This window comes from Peromyscus eremicus, chromosome 5 (assembly GCF_949786415.1).
Source record: "Peromyscus eremicus chromosome 5, PerEre_H2_v1, whole genome shotgun sequence".
Taxonomy (NCBI): Eukaryota; Metazoa; Chordata; class Mammalia; order Rodentia; family Cricetidae; genus Peromyscus; species Peromyscus eremicus.
This window is the reverse complement of record NC_081420.1, coordinates 25125700-25139725: the sequence shown is the minus strand read 5'-3', so window position 1 is coordinate 25139725 and position 14026 is coordinate 25125700. Positions and strand designations below refer to the sequence as shown.

The 14026-nt window shown below is 44.1% G+C and overlaps 1 long non-coding RNA gene across 1 annotated transcript in view; it reads right to left on the bottom strand.

The window, feature by feature from the left end:
* The window catches only part of LOC131911202 (uncharacterized), a 39139-nt gene that overhangs the window by 21534 nt on the left and 3579 nt on the right, over positions 1-14026 (bottom strand). Inside the window, exons 2-3 of the long non-coding RNA XR_009379296.1 lie at positions 6734-6858; positions 902-988 (exon numbers count right to left, since the gene is read on the bottom strand). This is a non-coding gene — a long non-coding RNA (uncharacterized LOC131911202). The remainder of the gene's footprint in view (positions 1-901; positions 989-6733; positions 6859-14026) is intronic.

The following is a 14026-nucleotide window of genomic DNA, read 5'->3' as shown; positions in this document are numbered from 1 at the left end:
CCCCCCGAAAACTGCTTCCATCATTGCCAGGAGCCCTCCTGATGCTGATGCTGACTAACAACTGTAGCAGGGGCCCCTTCTCCCCGCTATTCAGTTAAAAGCATTGCATTCACCACTACAAAGCAAATACAACGTGTGCTTAGGTGATAGATACACAGTCCACCACACGTTTTCCCCACAGTCATAGCCACTCTTCTACCTTGTTTTCAAAACAGTCTCGGAGCTGATTCCACCCGAGTTCTGGCCATTATGTCACTCAAATCCATAGCTCTTCCTACACCGGAACATCACAGAATCCACTCTTAAAGGCTGAGCCCACTCTCTGGCCCCAAGACATGATTCTTAATACAGATAAAGTGGGGAGAACTTTGATTTTTTTTTAAAGACATGGGTGGAGCTTAACCTGGTACTGATACACCTTCAGGCAGGTAGAACAAGAAACAACAGCTCAGTTTTAAACATTGACATTTTCCCTCCTTTAGTTTAAAATGAAGATTAAAAACTCCGAAAAAGTTGTTTTTGAAAAAATACAAGTCAAGTTACCAGTGATAGTTTCATATTTAATACTATTATAATAAGTTAAATTTTATCTTGAAAATGTAAGATCATTTTTAATTTTAGATTTACTTATTTCTATTTTATGAGTATGGGTGTCTTGCCTGCATTTGTCTGTGTACTGTGTGCATGCAGTACCCACAGAGGCCATAAGAGGGTATCATATCCTCTGGAACCATAATTACAGACAGTTGTGAGCTGCCACTTAGGTGCTGGGAACCAAACCTGAGTCCCGTGAAAGAGCAGCAAGTGCACTTGACTTCTAAGCCAACTCTCCAGCCCCCAATTCCAGTTATTTTTAGGATTCAATAGTATAGTTGTTTTATTGCATACAGAATTAACTTACCTAGACTTTACATGTTGCTACTTCTTAGGGTCATGTCTCCCGTAATCTTCACTTGTTCTTAGCTGAAAGGCCAAGATACAGTCTCTCCTGAAAAGAAAATTTAATATAAAAATCTTTGGCAAACACATACAAACACCACACACACACACACACACACACACACACACAAAATGTAACATGTATCACAGGCTTAATACAATATTACATTTAATATTCATACAGTAAGAATATTCATAAAAACCAAAGCAATTAATCTAATAAAAATTATAATTTATATTACTTAGAAATATTTTGATTAATACAAAACCTTGTATTTTCTATTGCTCATGCTTATTAATCCACAGAATAGAATTATTTGTTTGGAAGGAAATCACCATCAAAATCTATATAGCCAATGTTAAATTTTATAACTTAATAAAACCTTTATCTTATAACCCCAGTGAATGTTATTTAATATAGATATGTAACATTTTATGTAATATTTATTTGACCCAAAGATACCATATTACTAGGTCCAAAGAATGTCAGTTTATATGTTATGTACTTATCGGGCCTTTTAACACTTATATTTACATATATGCACACACACTTTTTTAAGTAGGCATGCCAATATATACATATCTTTTTCTTTAAACTCACAGTAAAAATTAATTAAAAAATTAAAATGGCCACAAGTCTGGTTACTCAGTTATTTGGCAGAATTTTTAAACCAGTGTAAGCTCAGCCTGTCTTAGTATGGAGTGATGTACGGAAATCTATGAACACACATGATACCATCACCTTAGCAACGTGAAAAGTCCTTATCTTTGTTGACCTTCAGAGAGAACAAGGTTTCCTGTGGGGAGACCTGGAAGGCTCTCCTTTGTCTGTCTCTCTTGCTGGGTACTGTCAGTCCTGTCTGTGAGCATGTCAGGGGCTGGGCCTTTACCTTAGATCTTCATTGGTGAACTTCAAGATGGCAGAGCCCAGTAGCTGAGTCTGTGGGGCCTGAGTTCCCAACGTTCTCCACAGTGTCTTAAGGAAGTTCTAGGGATAGTGTTTAGGCAGTAGACGGAAAAACAGAACAGGAGGCCTGGCTGAGGAGAAAGTTATACTGATTTGGGAAGATGGATGGAAGATTGGGGTGCATGCCTACAAAGAGGGCAAATATGGAGATGTGATTGTATTCAGGGAACCCAGCAGCATTAGGGACTCTGAGCAACCACATGGGTGTCATCATCTTGACTGGTCTTTACCTGTCCTTGGTTGTCCATAGATAGGTCCTCAGTGAGACCCCTGTGTCTTCCAGACTCACCATTAGGTCACTGTGGATCCATGTGGACCTCCCAGCAAACCCCTCCCACAACTGCCTCTCAGTTTTAAGGATGGGTGGCCATGTGCATTTCTTTGCCCCAGCTCATATCCCAGTTGGGCAGGAGAGAGAGTCTGGTCATACCCTTGTCTCATCTGCCACATCAGCCACAGAAAGGAAGGCAGAAAGAAGAGGCTTATACTGAGCTCCTGGGGCAATCTGCCCAGTTTTCAAGGGCTTGAAGGAAAGAACAGCAGTGAGTTGGGCAAGCTTGTTAAAAAAAGAGTGGTTCAGAAGCTGCTAGAGGCATGGATCTGAGGGCATCTGCTGAAATTTCTAGGTACTTGTGTCCCAGGACAAAGGATGTCTCCAGGGTCACATGATTACAAGCAGAACTGGAGACCATTATTAAGAAAGGAAATCCACTCCTGAGAACGGAAGTGAACTAACGAAAAAGGGAAAACATACGTTCGCAAGTGCTGGGCCACAAGGGTCATGACCCCTTATAGGTCATAACATAGCCTCGGTCCCACCTATTTCTTGCACATGCTCCGTTTGTTCCATGTTGCTCAGGTGGGGAAGGGTTTCTAGTCTTCTGCCAGCTGGCTTTCTTCACATGTCCATCTTGAAGCCACTTTGTATAGGCTCTCCTCTCCAGTCACAGATTTAGGGTGGTGACTTATGTTTGTGTCTACAGCCTTGGGGTGGGGTGAGAGGGATAAGATGAACGGACACCCCTTGCATGGTTAAAACACTCATACAAAAATCAAGCAAGAGCTAAGCCAAAGTATTGCTAAATTGCCTTCCCTTGGGGAGATGTAAACAAGATCTATCCTTCTTCTTGTGGTCCCAATGATAAACTGAAGCATGATTTCACCAAAATTCACTCTGCAGAACCAATGATCTTCCTTACAGGTCCTAGGTGAGGGGCCACAGGGGTATAAGCACCTCTTTCCCAAAAGGCCACACCTGGAAAGCCTTTACCCCACAGGAACAAAATGGAACACCATTCTCCTCTAGTCTTCGACACCTAAATACTGTAGCCCTTCCCTGGGGCCAGACACCATTAAGGCAGAGTTGCACATAACAGGGAGTAGGGAGATACTCACAGGGGATGTAAACAGTTAACAAGCCCAGATGGAAAATTCTTTTACAGTTTCTAAGTACATGTTGTGATATATTCTAGTACATCTGCTTGCTCATTTGCTTGTTACACAGTTACTAGTCTGGAGTTCTCCCAAGAGTTACAGCCCTATTTTATTAAACATTATTCAGTCCAGGTGTTCCAATGGTGCCTGGCCTCGAGGAGAGCTGCCGGACGATTTAGCAAATAAAGGGCCATTTGAGTGACCAGTGAATGATGCACAGCCTGTAGCAGGAGGCCAGGAAGCTTCTCTTTGAGAAATACGGAGATGAAATGAACAAGAAAAGGAGATTGGCTTCTCTGAGACCCACAGTCACCTACTGTCCACCAAATCTCCTGGCACTTTTACCTTAACCACCATATCTCTCAGACTGAAATCCAAAAACCTGCTTTGCAAGATAACTCAGTGGCAGTCTGTTTCAGGACCAAGGGAACCAGGTTCCCAGCACTAAAAGTGCTCCTGGTGGACTTGGATGCCAGCTGGCTGAGGATGACTAACGTCATGTTTGCGATTCAACTACAGATGGTACCTGACTAATAATGGTTGGACTTATCTTTTGGCTTTATGATAAGCATTCAGTGGAGACTGCTTTTCAAATGTTGAATGTGAGTCTCTCCCCTACCCCAATCTGTCAAAAGAAGGGTAATTGTTCCTCTCCCACAATGCAGGGTGTTGGCAATGAGCCTCAGCTCCCAGCCAGCAACCAGAAGGACAAACAGACACTGTACAGTACACTGTGGTATTAAACTGGATTGTTGGTAGGGCAGGCACATTAAATGCATTTCTGACTTCTGATATTTTCATTATGATGTACTTATTAGGAAGTATCCCCATACAAACTGTGGAGAATTTATGTAATCTGGCCTATAAATTCTTTTATTTTTATATTCATCCATTCATTCATTTGCTCATTATTTGAGGCAGGGTCTTATACTAAAGCCTAGGCTGGCTGACTGGGAACTTCCTATGTAGCCTAGGCTGGCCTGGAACTCACTGCAGTTCTCCTTCCCAAGCCCCTTAGTGCTGGGATCATAGCTGTGAGCCACTATGCCCAGCTGTAGCACAGAAATTTTGACTAGATAGGACACAACAGAATCTCGGTGAGGAAGGACAGGAAGGAAATAGAATTTCAGATTTTAACGGCTTTGCTTGCTTTTGGATTTTTAGCACTTGGTATTGGGGGTTTAGGTTCACAAAGGCTAGAAAGTGATCCAAATAATATGATCAGATGGGAATGGGACATGGATGGCTTTTAAATGTGAAGCTGTAATACCCAGGAAGACAGTGGATAGTAACTACTGTGGAGAACTGAAGACCAGCTAACTTGGAGGATGGACCTAACCATGGCTTTGGATTTCTGAGCTTCAGGCAACAGCAGGATGTCCTACAGAGGCTGTGCCGTTCACCAAGTCAGCCAAAAAGGGCAAAGAGCCATGAATGAGAACCTAACATCAACTCTAAATTACAGGTCATGTTCTACTGTAGACTACTTACCACTTTGTTCCCAGGGTCTGGCACAGAATTTTGTTTGTTTGTTTGTTTGTTTTTCAAGACAGGGTTTCTCTATGTAGCTTTGTGCCTTTCCTGGAACTCACTCTGTAGCCCAGGCTGGCCTTGAACTCACAGAGATCCGCCTGCCTCTGCCTCCCAAGTGCTGAGATTAAAGGCGTGCATCACCACCGCCCGGCCCTGGCACAGAATTTTACAAAACCACCAAAGCACTATTGGAATGATGACAGTGTCTTTGTTTTGTCAATGAGGTGGTCCTGGGACATCTCTTTATAGCATGCGGATGAGACTGGGCACCAGAAAGAACAGAAGGCTAGAATGGGGCTGGTGGTCTCTGGAGGGGTCCATGGATGGAGAGTTGGGGAGTGTAGATTGAGTCCAGTCACTTGGTCAACAATTTAATCAACCATATCAGCATAATGAAAACTGCAGTAAAAAAAACAAAAAAACAAAAACAAAAAAAAACAAAACAAAAACAAACAAACAAACAAACAAAAACCTCCAGCTATCAGGGACTTCCTGACTGGTGAAGACACTGATGTCCTGGGAGTGTGAGATAACAGATCCCATGAGAGGCGGGATGAAAGCTCACTCCCAGGACCTCACCTTAGGAGACCCTTCCACCTGGCTGCTCCTCCATTATAACCTTTTGTTAGGAAGCCATAGTGTGAACGTAGTCCTCTCTTCACTTCTATTCGGGACCTTCCAGGACCCCCAAACACCCACATCCCATGGACACTTGAGTCCCTGCATAAAATGGCATAGAATTTGCATAGAGCAAATTCTGCACACATCTCCTTGTCTGCTTCAAATCATCTCCAGAGGACATACAGTCTACTGCAATGTAAATGCTATGAAAATCCTTATTATACTGTCTGTATGGGTTAAGGACCTGTGGCAAGAATAAGGACTGTACGTGTTCAGCACAGACACACTTCTCTTTGGAGTACTTTCATGTTACAGATGGTTTTACCTATCTGTAGAACTGGAGGACGTGCTATGCCAGCGATGTGGGCATCCACTATGTCATCCCGTTTTAGAGAAAGCAATGCAAAAATAAAATGCATCTTGAATTTCATTTTCTTTTTCTACTCAACTGAAGTTTGGACAAGAATTCTTCACTAAGCACCGTGATGTATTATACGCTGGCAGAAACCAGCTTTGTCTCACAGATTCACAGACGCCGCACGGCTTTACAGTGCGCAGCAGGCAATCTCCGCGGTGCCCCACGAGAACAGGACCGTAATCAAGGCATATTAGCTGGGTGGACACAGAAATAGGAATCCAATCAGAGAGTCTCATGACCAGAGACAGGGCTGGCAAGATGGCTCAGAGGGCAAAGGCACTTGCTGCCAAGCCGAAAGACCCGAGTTCAAGCCCTGGCATGCATATAACAGAAGGACAGAACTGAGTCCTGCAAGTTTTTCCTGACCTCCACATGTACGCCATGGCACCTGCCCCACCACATGTATGCATGCCTACATACCTACCTACCTACATACCTACATACATACATATACCTACATACACATACATACATACATATACCTACATACATACACATACATACATACACACATATACCTACATACATACCTACATAATACACATACATACCTACATACATACACATACATACACATACATATATACATACATACACATACATACATATACCTACATACATACATACATACACACACATACATACATACATACATACATACACATACATACATATACCTACCTACCTACATACATACATACACATACATACATACATACACCTACATACATACTCTATTTAAATACCAGACAAATTTCAGGCAGAAGGAAGCTGGGGGTTGAGCTAGCGCCCTCAAAGGTATTCGTAGAAGGTTGCCCTACCTGTTCCTGTGCTCTGGGGGATAGAGTGAGTTCTCTTGCCAGGAGCTACTTGAGGCCCTTGGGTTTCTAAACGATCACATCACTTCCCCTGTCTCCTCCAGAAGTCCAGCCCAAAGGAGGGGTATCTACAAAATTAAAATTTATGATTATATTCCAGGCCCTGTAATTGACAAGTCCTTCATAACAAATATATCAAGTTCATGGTGTTTTATGGGTTGGCCTTGGTGTTTCATGGGTTGCCTACAGGAAGGTTAATGAACTGCTCAGTACAAGAGTACTCAGTACTGGCTCAAGAGTTCAGATGCTTAATCACAACTCTGGTTCGACCAAGAGACCAATGATAAAAGTGCTACTGTTGGATCATGCTCCAGCCTGAGCAATGGAGCCTTATCTTCATTTGCAAAAACTTGATGAAAACAAATGTACAAAACCTAGCACAGTTGGCTCTATGGAGGTAAAGCCCCACATTTTGATGAGATCTTTCTCTTCAGAGGACGTAGTGGCTAACATACAAAAATCAACCTACCCACATATTAGGCACAAGGAGTGATGTAAAATCATAGGGCGAGAACACTTTGCTCTTGGTCAGGTAGCTGGTGAAACATCATGACAGATGCCTACTGAAGACTCCTAGAGATTAAGCTACATATCACAGTCACTGCCTGAAGGTGAGGAGGTGTCAGTTCAGGGTAGAACTGTGTTTATATAATGTAATTAAGTTTCTTAGTGTCACCCAGGCACTTTCCTGTTGAATCAACACTATGCAAAAATTAGGTGTGGATCATGATTGGAACAACTCATCAGGCTAAGAGGTTTCTCTGAGTCACCGCTAAGAACAAACTGTGAGACTTTAACAAGTGATGGGACAGAGCCCAGTCTCCTTACACCCACCTGCACTGTGCTCAGAGTGACTCTGATGAGTAGTGTTGACCCTGCTGTTCAGGACTTAGGGGCACCTGAACGTCTAAGCAATTTACACAACAGTAAGGAGCTGGTTATGAACTCATTCCTTTATCACAACTTCAGTTATTATCCCATGAAGCTCAGAGACCATGAGGGGGCTTTTCGATCAGTGTCTGGTGGTAACACTGTCAAAGAGAATGCTTGCCTGTGTATTTAATGACCTGAGTTGAAGATGCCTGTGCAAACCAATGTGTTCCATCTGTCCTAGCTCCAGCTCTGTAACAAGGCCTTGCCTGCATTATGATGCTGAGAAACGATGCCTGGATGATCTACTTATGAGGAGCAGAAGTTTACTTTAGCTCCCAATTCTGGAGGTTTCTGTCTATGATCAAGTGGACTTGTTGCTTTTAAAGACTTTAGTGGGGGTGCTGTGGGGCAATGGTGGAAACACACACACACAACACACACACACACAACACACACACACACACACACACACACACACAGAGAGAGAGAGAGAGAGAGAGAGAGAGAGAGAGAGAGAGAGAGAGAGAGAGAGAGAGAGACCAAGTTCCAATAATCACCTTCAAGTTAATAATCCTCCCAGCAGCCTCCACCTCTTATAGATTTTGTTATCTCCTAATAGCACCACTCTGGGACCAAGGACATGGTCTTTTGAAGGACATTCTAAATCCAGATCCCCACTAAACAGTGAATTTTGTCAATAGTCAATGTTAGTTGAAATTCTCTTTAGGCAGCTCAAAACAGGCAAGTCAAATTACTTTGAATTATCAAATCCATCCTGTGAGAATCAAGAATGCGGCAGTTATTCCAAGGATGATTTATACGACTGTCAAAGCTTCACCTTTCCTGGATATGGCACGCACCCATAAACCCAGCACTTTGGAGTTAGACGCAGGAAGATTAGGTGTTCTAGGGCAGCTTCAGCTACATAGTGAGTTTGAGGAAAGCCTGGGCTACACAAGACACTGTAAAATAAAAAAAACAAATACCACTACTTCTTTCTCTTTCTGCTCCCCCTTTCCTGATGATCCCTGAGCCCTGGGGAGGGGGTTGATGTAGATGTCCCATTTAGAGTTGAATCTTTCCATAGTCTGCAGTGAAACAGTATTTGGTGGGCATGATAGAGCTATTGCGCATATGAACTCATGGTAGCTGGGACTGCATCTGTAAGACCTGCACAAGACCAAGCTGGCCAAACTCCTAACATAGAGGGGAGAGGGGTTCATGAAGCCCCACCCCTACCTGAGGAGCTATGGGAGGAGAGGTGGTTGTCTTCCGGGATGCACTTGCTGGAAGGTCACCTGTGCTCCAGCAGATTGCCATGCACCCGTGCACATACAGGTGGCCCTGGGTGGTCTCCACGGGGTTAAAAGAAGAAAGCACATGGAGCTGGGAGGGAAAAGGGAGCAGATAGGAAGGAGCTGGGGGGAGGGGTGCGGTGGATCTGATTAATGCACACTTGAAATTCTTGAACAATAAAAGGTTATTTTAAAACAGTCATTTAAAATGGATAAGTGAATGAAATGTATTCCACGCTGAAAGTGTAAAGTTTAATCTGAAGCTTCATAGAGCCAGTCCAGTTCTGAAAGTCAACTCTAACTGTGTGAAGTCCATTACGTTGCATAGACTTTGGGTCTGGTTAATTTTGGTCTGTGATGTTTTTACTTATTTGAAAATTGTTCTTAATAATAAAGTATTTTAAAAATGAAAATATAAAATCTTTGCATCTTTTATACAATCATGTCCTCATTCTCTCTCTCTCTCTCTCTCTCTCTCTCTCTCTCTCTCTCTCTCTCTCTCTCTCTCTCTCTCTTGTTTTTTTTTTTTTTAAAGACAGGGTTGTGCCTGTATGTAGCCTTTGCTGGCCTGGAACTCACTATGTAGACTAGGCTGGCCTTGAATTCACAGAGATGGGTCTGCTTCTGCCTTCTGGGTGCTTAATGGCCTGCACCATCAATCCTGGCTCATGTGTCTTTTCTAAGAACAACAGAAAACACATTCTCTCCTCAAGATGAACTCATGAATGATCCAGAAATAAACTTTGTCCTTCTGGCTAGCACAGGGGCATTCAACTGTGTTGACAGTGTATCTCCAGGGACCAGGAAACCCTGTGCAAACGGACTCCTCTATCTCCTCTTCCTTTTGCCTGTCTGCCAGGTGGGGCCTTGATGTCCAGTGGCCGTCGGCCGTCTGGCTCTCGGTGGCACCCGCCTGTTATCACTGTCTGGCAAGTCTCCACTCTGCTTCCAGAACCTCGGAGCCTTCCAGGGCACCGCCGATAAGGGATTCTCAGGCCATGGTGCCAGGGCTTTCTGGGCAAGGGACTGAGGAAGGCCATTGTTGTAGCTGGCTGTTATCTCTCACTCCGACTCCACTTGGCAGAGGTGCAAGGTCCATCACTGCGGTGTGGAAATGGCTGCTGGACACCGGAGGGGCCCGCGCGTCAATAAACACGAGGCACGCAGGAAATAGCAACCAGCCTTGCAAACAAAAAGAGAAACATTCTCGAGTTTATTGGATGCCGAGATGTTTGTCCTTGGTAGTGCTACCCGGCTTTATCTCACTCCACAGCCTTCCTATGGAAGAAGCAGGGAAGTGAGCGTTTTATCAGTGGGGATCGGAGGTAATGTTTATGTTTGGCTGACATAGCTCGGAAAGTATTTTTGGTGCGGAGGGTACTGTTTTTGTTCATTGCAAATGTCTGTCTTTGTCATTCACTTCTTTGTTAGACTCCATATTCTAGGAAATCCCCAGTCAACTAAGATGTTTCTTGTCTCCCCACGCCATCAGGGAACCTCCAGACTGTGGCCTCATGGAAGGGCAAACTGCCAGTGTGCTCCTGAAAGGGCAGCAGCCGAGTGGAACCCCTCCCCACCAGCAGCTGTGGCTCAGAGGCAGGCACATCTACATGGAGATAGCTTCACCACGCATGCCCCCTGCAGACACTGCATGATGCTGCACTCTGGCCCACTTCCAGGCAGCACTTATATCAAGTATCAGGATAGCCTTCCTGGGTGGGTCAAATGCCAAGCCTCAACCATGTGGCAGGAACCAAGGGTCCCTGTGAAATTCAAATTCAACTGTTGAAAATGCCACCCTACCTCAGGATTCTGGGAGAACTACAGGGAGACGGAGCTACAGTGTTAGATCATCTTTCCACTCAGAGATCTTGAGTCAACAAGAGCAATTAAGAGCAACATTACAAACAGCCCAAGACTAGGTAGTGCTCTCTGGGGTGACTCAGGATGCCTGACACTAATCCTGTAGTGAGAGTCATAGCTGATAGCTTCGTTTCCTCTAAGAAACGGGTTTTAACCCAGCACATGTATTGGTAACAGTCTCTTCCATGCTCAGAAAAGCACCTTCATTTGGATGGTAAATGGTCCCCTCCTCATGAGCTATACCAACAGCACAGCTGCACTATAGGGCCGCTCGCCACCTGTCCTTTCCTGTAATTTGGTTTCAGTAAACACTCCTTAGAACAGCTGGGGATCAGCCCGGTGTCCTGGAACACACCTATTGCCAGCACTAGGGAGATCAGAGGCAAGAAGATCACAGTTTGAAGGATATTTTGGGCACATAGTGAGTTCAAGGGCAGGCTGGGCTATATAGTGAAGGGGGAGGAGAGAAGGAGGGGAAGAGAGGAGCAGAGAGCCAATCACAGTGACACTTGCCTGTAATCCCAGCACTTGGGAGCAAGATCAGTGGTTCAAAATTCTCAGCAGCAAACACATTTGAAGCTAGCCTGGGATACTTGGGACCCAATCTCAAAAAGAAACAAAAATAACATAAAGAGCAAAGCAATTCCTGTCCCCTTTCCCAGCAGTTTACAGGGCAGTAACTGGACCTCAGGAAGGTGGAATAACTTGTCCAGGGCTATATACAGGGATCTTAAAGACATGTCTATATACCCTAGGGTACCAAGTTCTTTCCTCCATGGCATGCTGGTTTTGTGGTTGTAGTATTTATCCATGAACTGGGGTCTCAGGTGTGTTTTTAATACTAAGAAGTGGAGTTAGAACAGGTGAGGTTCTAGGATCTCGAGTAGCTACAACTTGAACAGTGAGGCTAACGGAGGGGATTAAATGAGGGAGCTGGTGGATCAGTGTAAGATGACCACGAGGAAAGCTGATGGAAACTAGAAGCTGACATATCCCTGTCACCTTTAAGCCACAATCGAGGGGGTGTGGGCTGTTGAAAATGATGCACCTGACCACAGGAACAGTAAGAGCAGGCAGTGACTCTACTACCTGTCTGCCAGTACAGTGGGGAGATACAGGACAAGATGGAAAGGACTGGCCAGGATGAAATGATGTCTATTGCAACTAATGAACGCAACAGGGATACAAATTGCTGGGAAACGGACATGTTCTTTTCTTTTCTGAACCCATAGTCTTTTTAAACACACAGCACCACTTCCTTCAGAGAGTGCTCAAGCAGTGGGATGAGTCTGAAGGGCCTTATTTTTGCAGTGCTGGGGCTAGAACCCAGGACCTTGAGTGGTAGAGCAAGTGCTCTACCACTGAGCTATAGTCCCTGCCTGGGTTTGCAGTTCTTATATTACTTGCTTCATAAGTCTAAGATGTAATCGAATAGACTGTGTGTTTTCATAACATATCTTCTCACATAGACAACTGCCAGGGTGCTTGGCACTTGAAGGAGAAACTTCTGCTATGGTGTTAGCAGCGTCACTTCTGAGACACAGAACTGGGCTGCTGTTGTACTAAGCCACCCGTCCAGAGAAAAACTTATTAAAATCTATGCTAAGAACTAAGGAAACAGATAAAGAGCCGTGACTGCTGCCGCCAAGAAGTTGTTTGGCTCACTGATGGAATTTCCTCGTTCCCATGTTGCTCTTGGCTCTGCAAAAACTAGATGCTTGAAATGTTATTATCTAAGAAGGGTATGTTATGCCACTTAGAGAGAGGAAAAGACCTCAGGAATGCTGCCCATGAGGATGCTTGTGGAGGTATCAGGTTATTAGCACAACCCCAAGACAGAGTCTGAGCTACTAGCTCCTTATTAGAAGGGTAAGCTTGTGTTACTTTTCCTACAGCTGAGTGAAGGATGGCAAAGTGACATTCTCGAATTGTGTTCAATGGTCTTTAAGAAAGAGAGTCAACACTCTGCCTCAGAAGGAGGACAATTGTTATGTTACTTGGGAATGCTTTCTAGATGCTCAAGTGGAACACGCTGGTGAAGCCAGTGTGGTGACTCACTCTTGGAATCCCAACACTCAGGAGGCCAACCTGGGATACACAGGGAGCTACAAACTCTTCAGGGCATGTTTCCAAGACCTCATCCTAGATGGGAAAACAAATAAACTCAGCCTTGTGACATAAAGGACACGGAAGCTGATGTGGCTTTGCTGTTTTCAGTTAATAAGACAGTTGGTTCCTCAGACATGCCAGCTGCATTTCGCAGACCAGCAGTCATATGTGGCCACCAGTCCCTAGACAGCACAGCACAAACACAGGGCATTTCCTCCATTCCAGAAAGATGACGGGATAGTTTGGAAGTGGAATGTGTCACTGCTCTAGAGACAGTGGGAGAATGGAACCGATAAATGAGGCAGACTGAAGTCTCACACAATAGCCAACTTTATTCAGAGCATCAGACCATTTATACTTTGAAGGTTAAGAAAGATCACATGAGTAAAGTTCTCATGAGTTCAAGCTGTATACAATCACAAGGACAAGATGCACACAGGTGGCAAAACATGTTTTTCCACAAAGGCATGTAAAGGATAGTTTGAACATTTAATTGAAGGCCAACAGCAAACAATAATGACTAATCTGAAGTAAACTCAATCCTATCAGCTCCAACTGAGAAGAGCTTGAAAACGCATCCCAAGAACAATTCCATGTTTTGAGGAAACAGGTCACAGAACTCTTGTCTTGTTTCTTGGAGTGTTCTCACAAGCACTCAGAATTTTCTTCACATCCAGGACCATGCTCTAACAGAATGAGTCTCCAATGGAGGCTCAAAGTTGGGATTGAACACAGAGCTAATGGGTTTAGAAGTCAAAAAAAAAAAAGAGAGAGAGAGAGATTATAGCTAATTACAATGAAATGTAATTGGAATTAAAAATCACAGTAGAAATGTGTGGGTCGGTGGATGGGGGACAGAGATTAACCGTGGCTGATGTTCCTCAGGTACCATCTACCTTTGTTTTTGAGACAGGGTTTCTTACTGGCCTGGAACTTGCTAATTAGAACAGTTAGGTGGCTGGCCACCAAGCCCCAGGAATCCTCTTGTCTAGGCCTCCCCAGAGCTGGGATTACAAACACATGCCACCAAGCTTAACATTTTATGTGAGTCCTAGGAACTGAACTCAGGTTCCCAAACACTTTATCATCTGAGCAA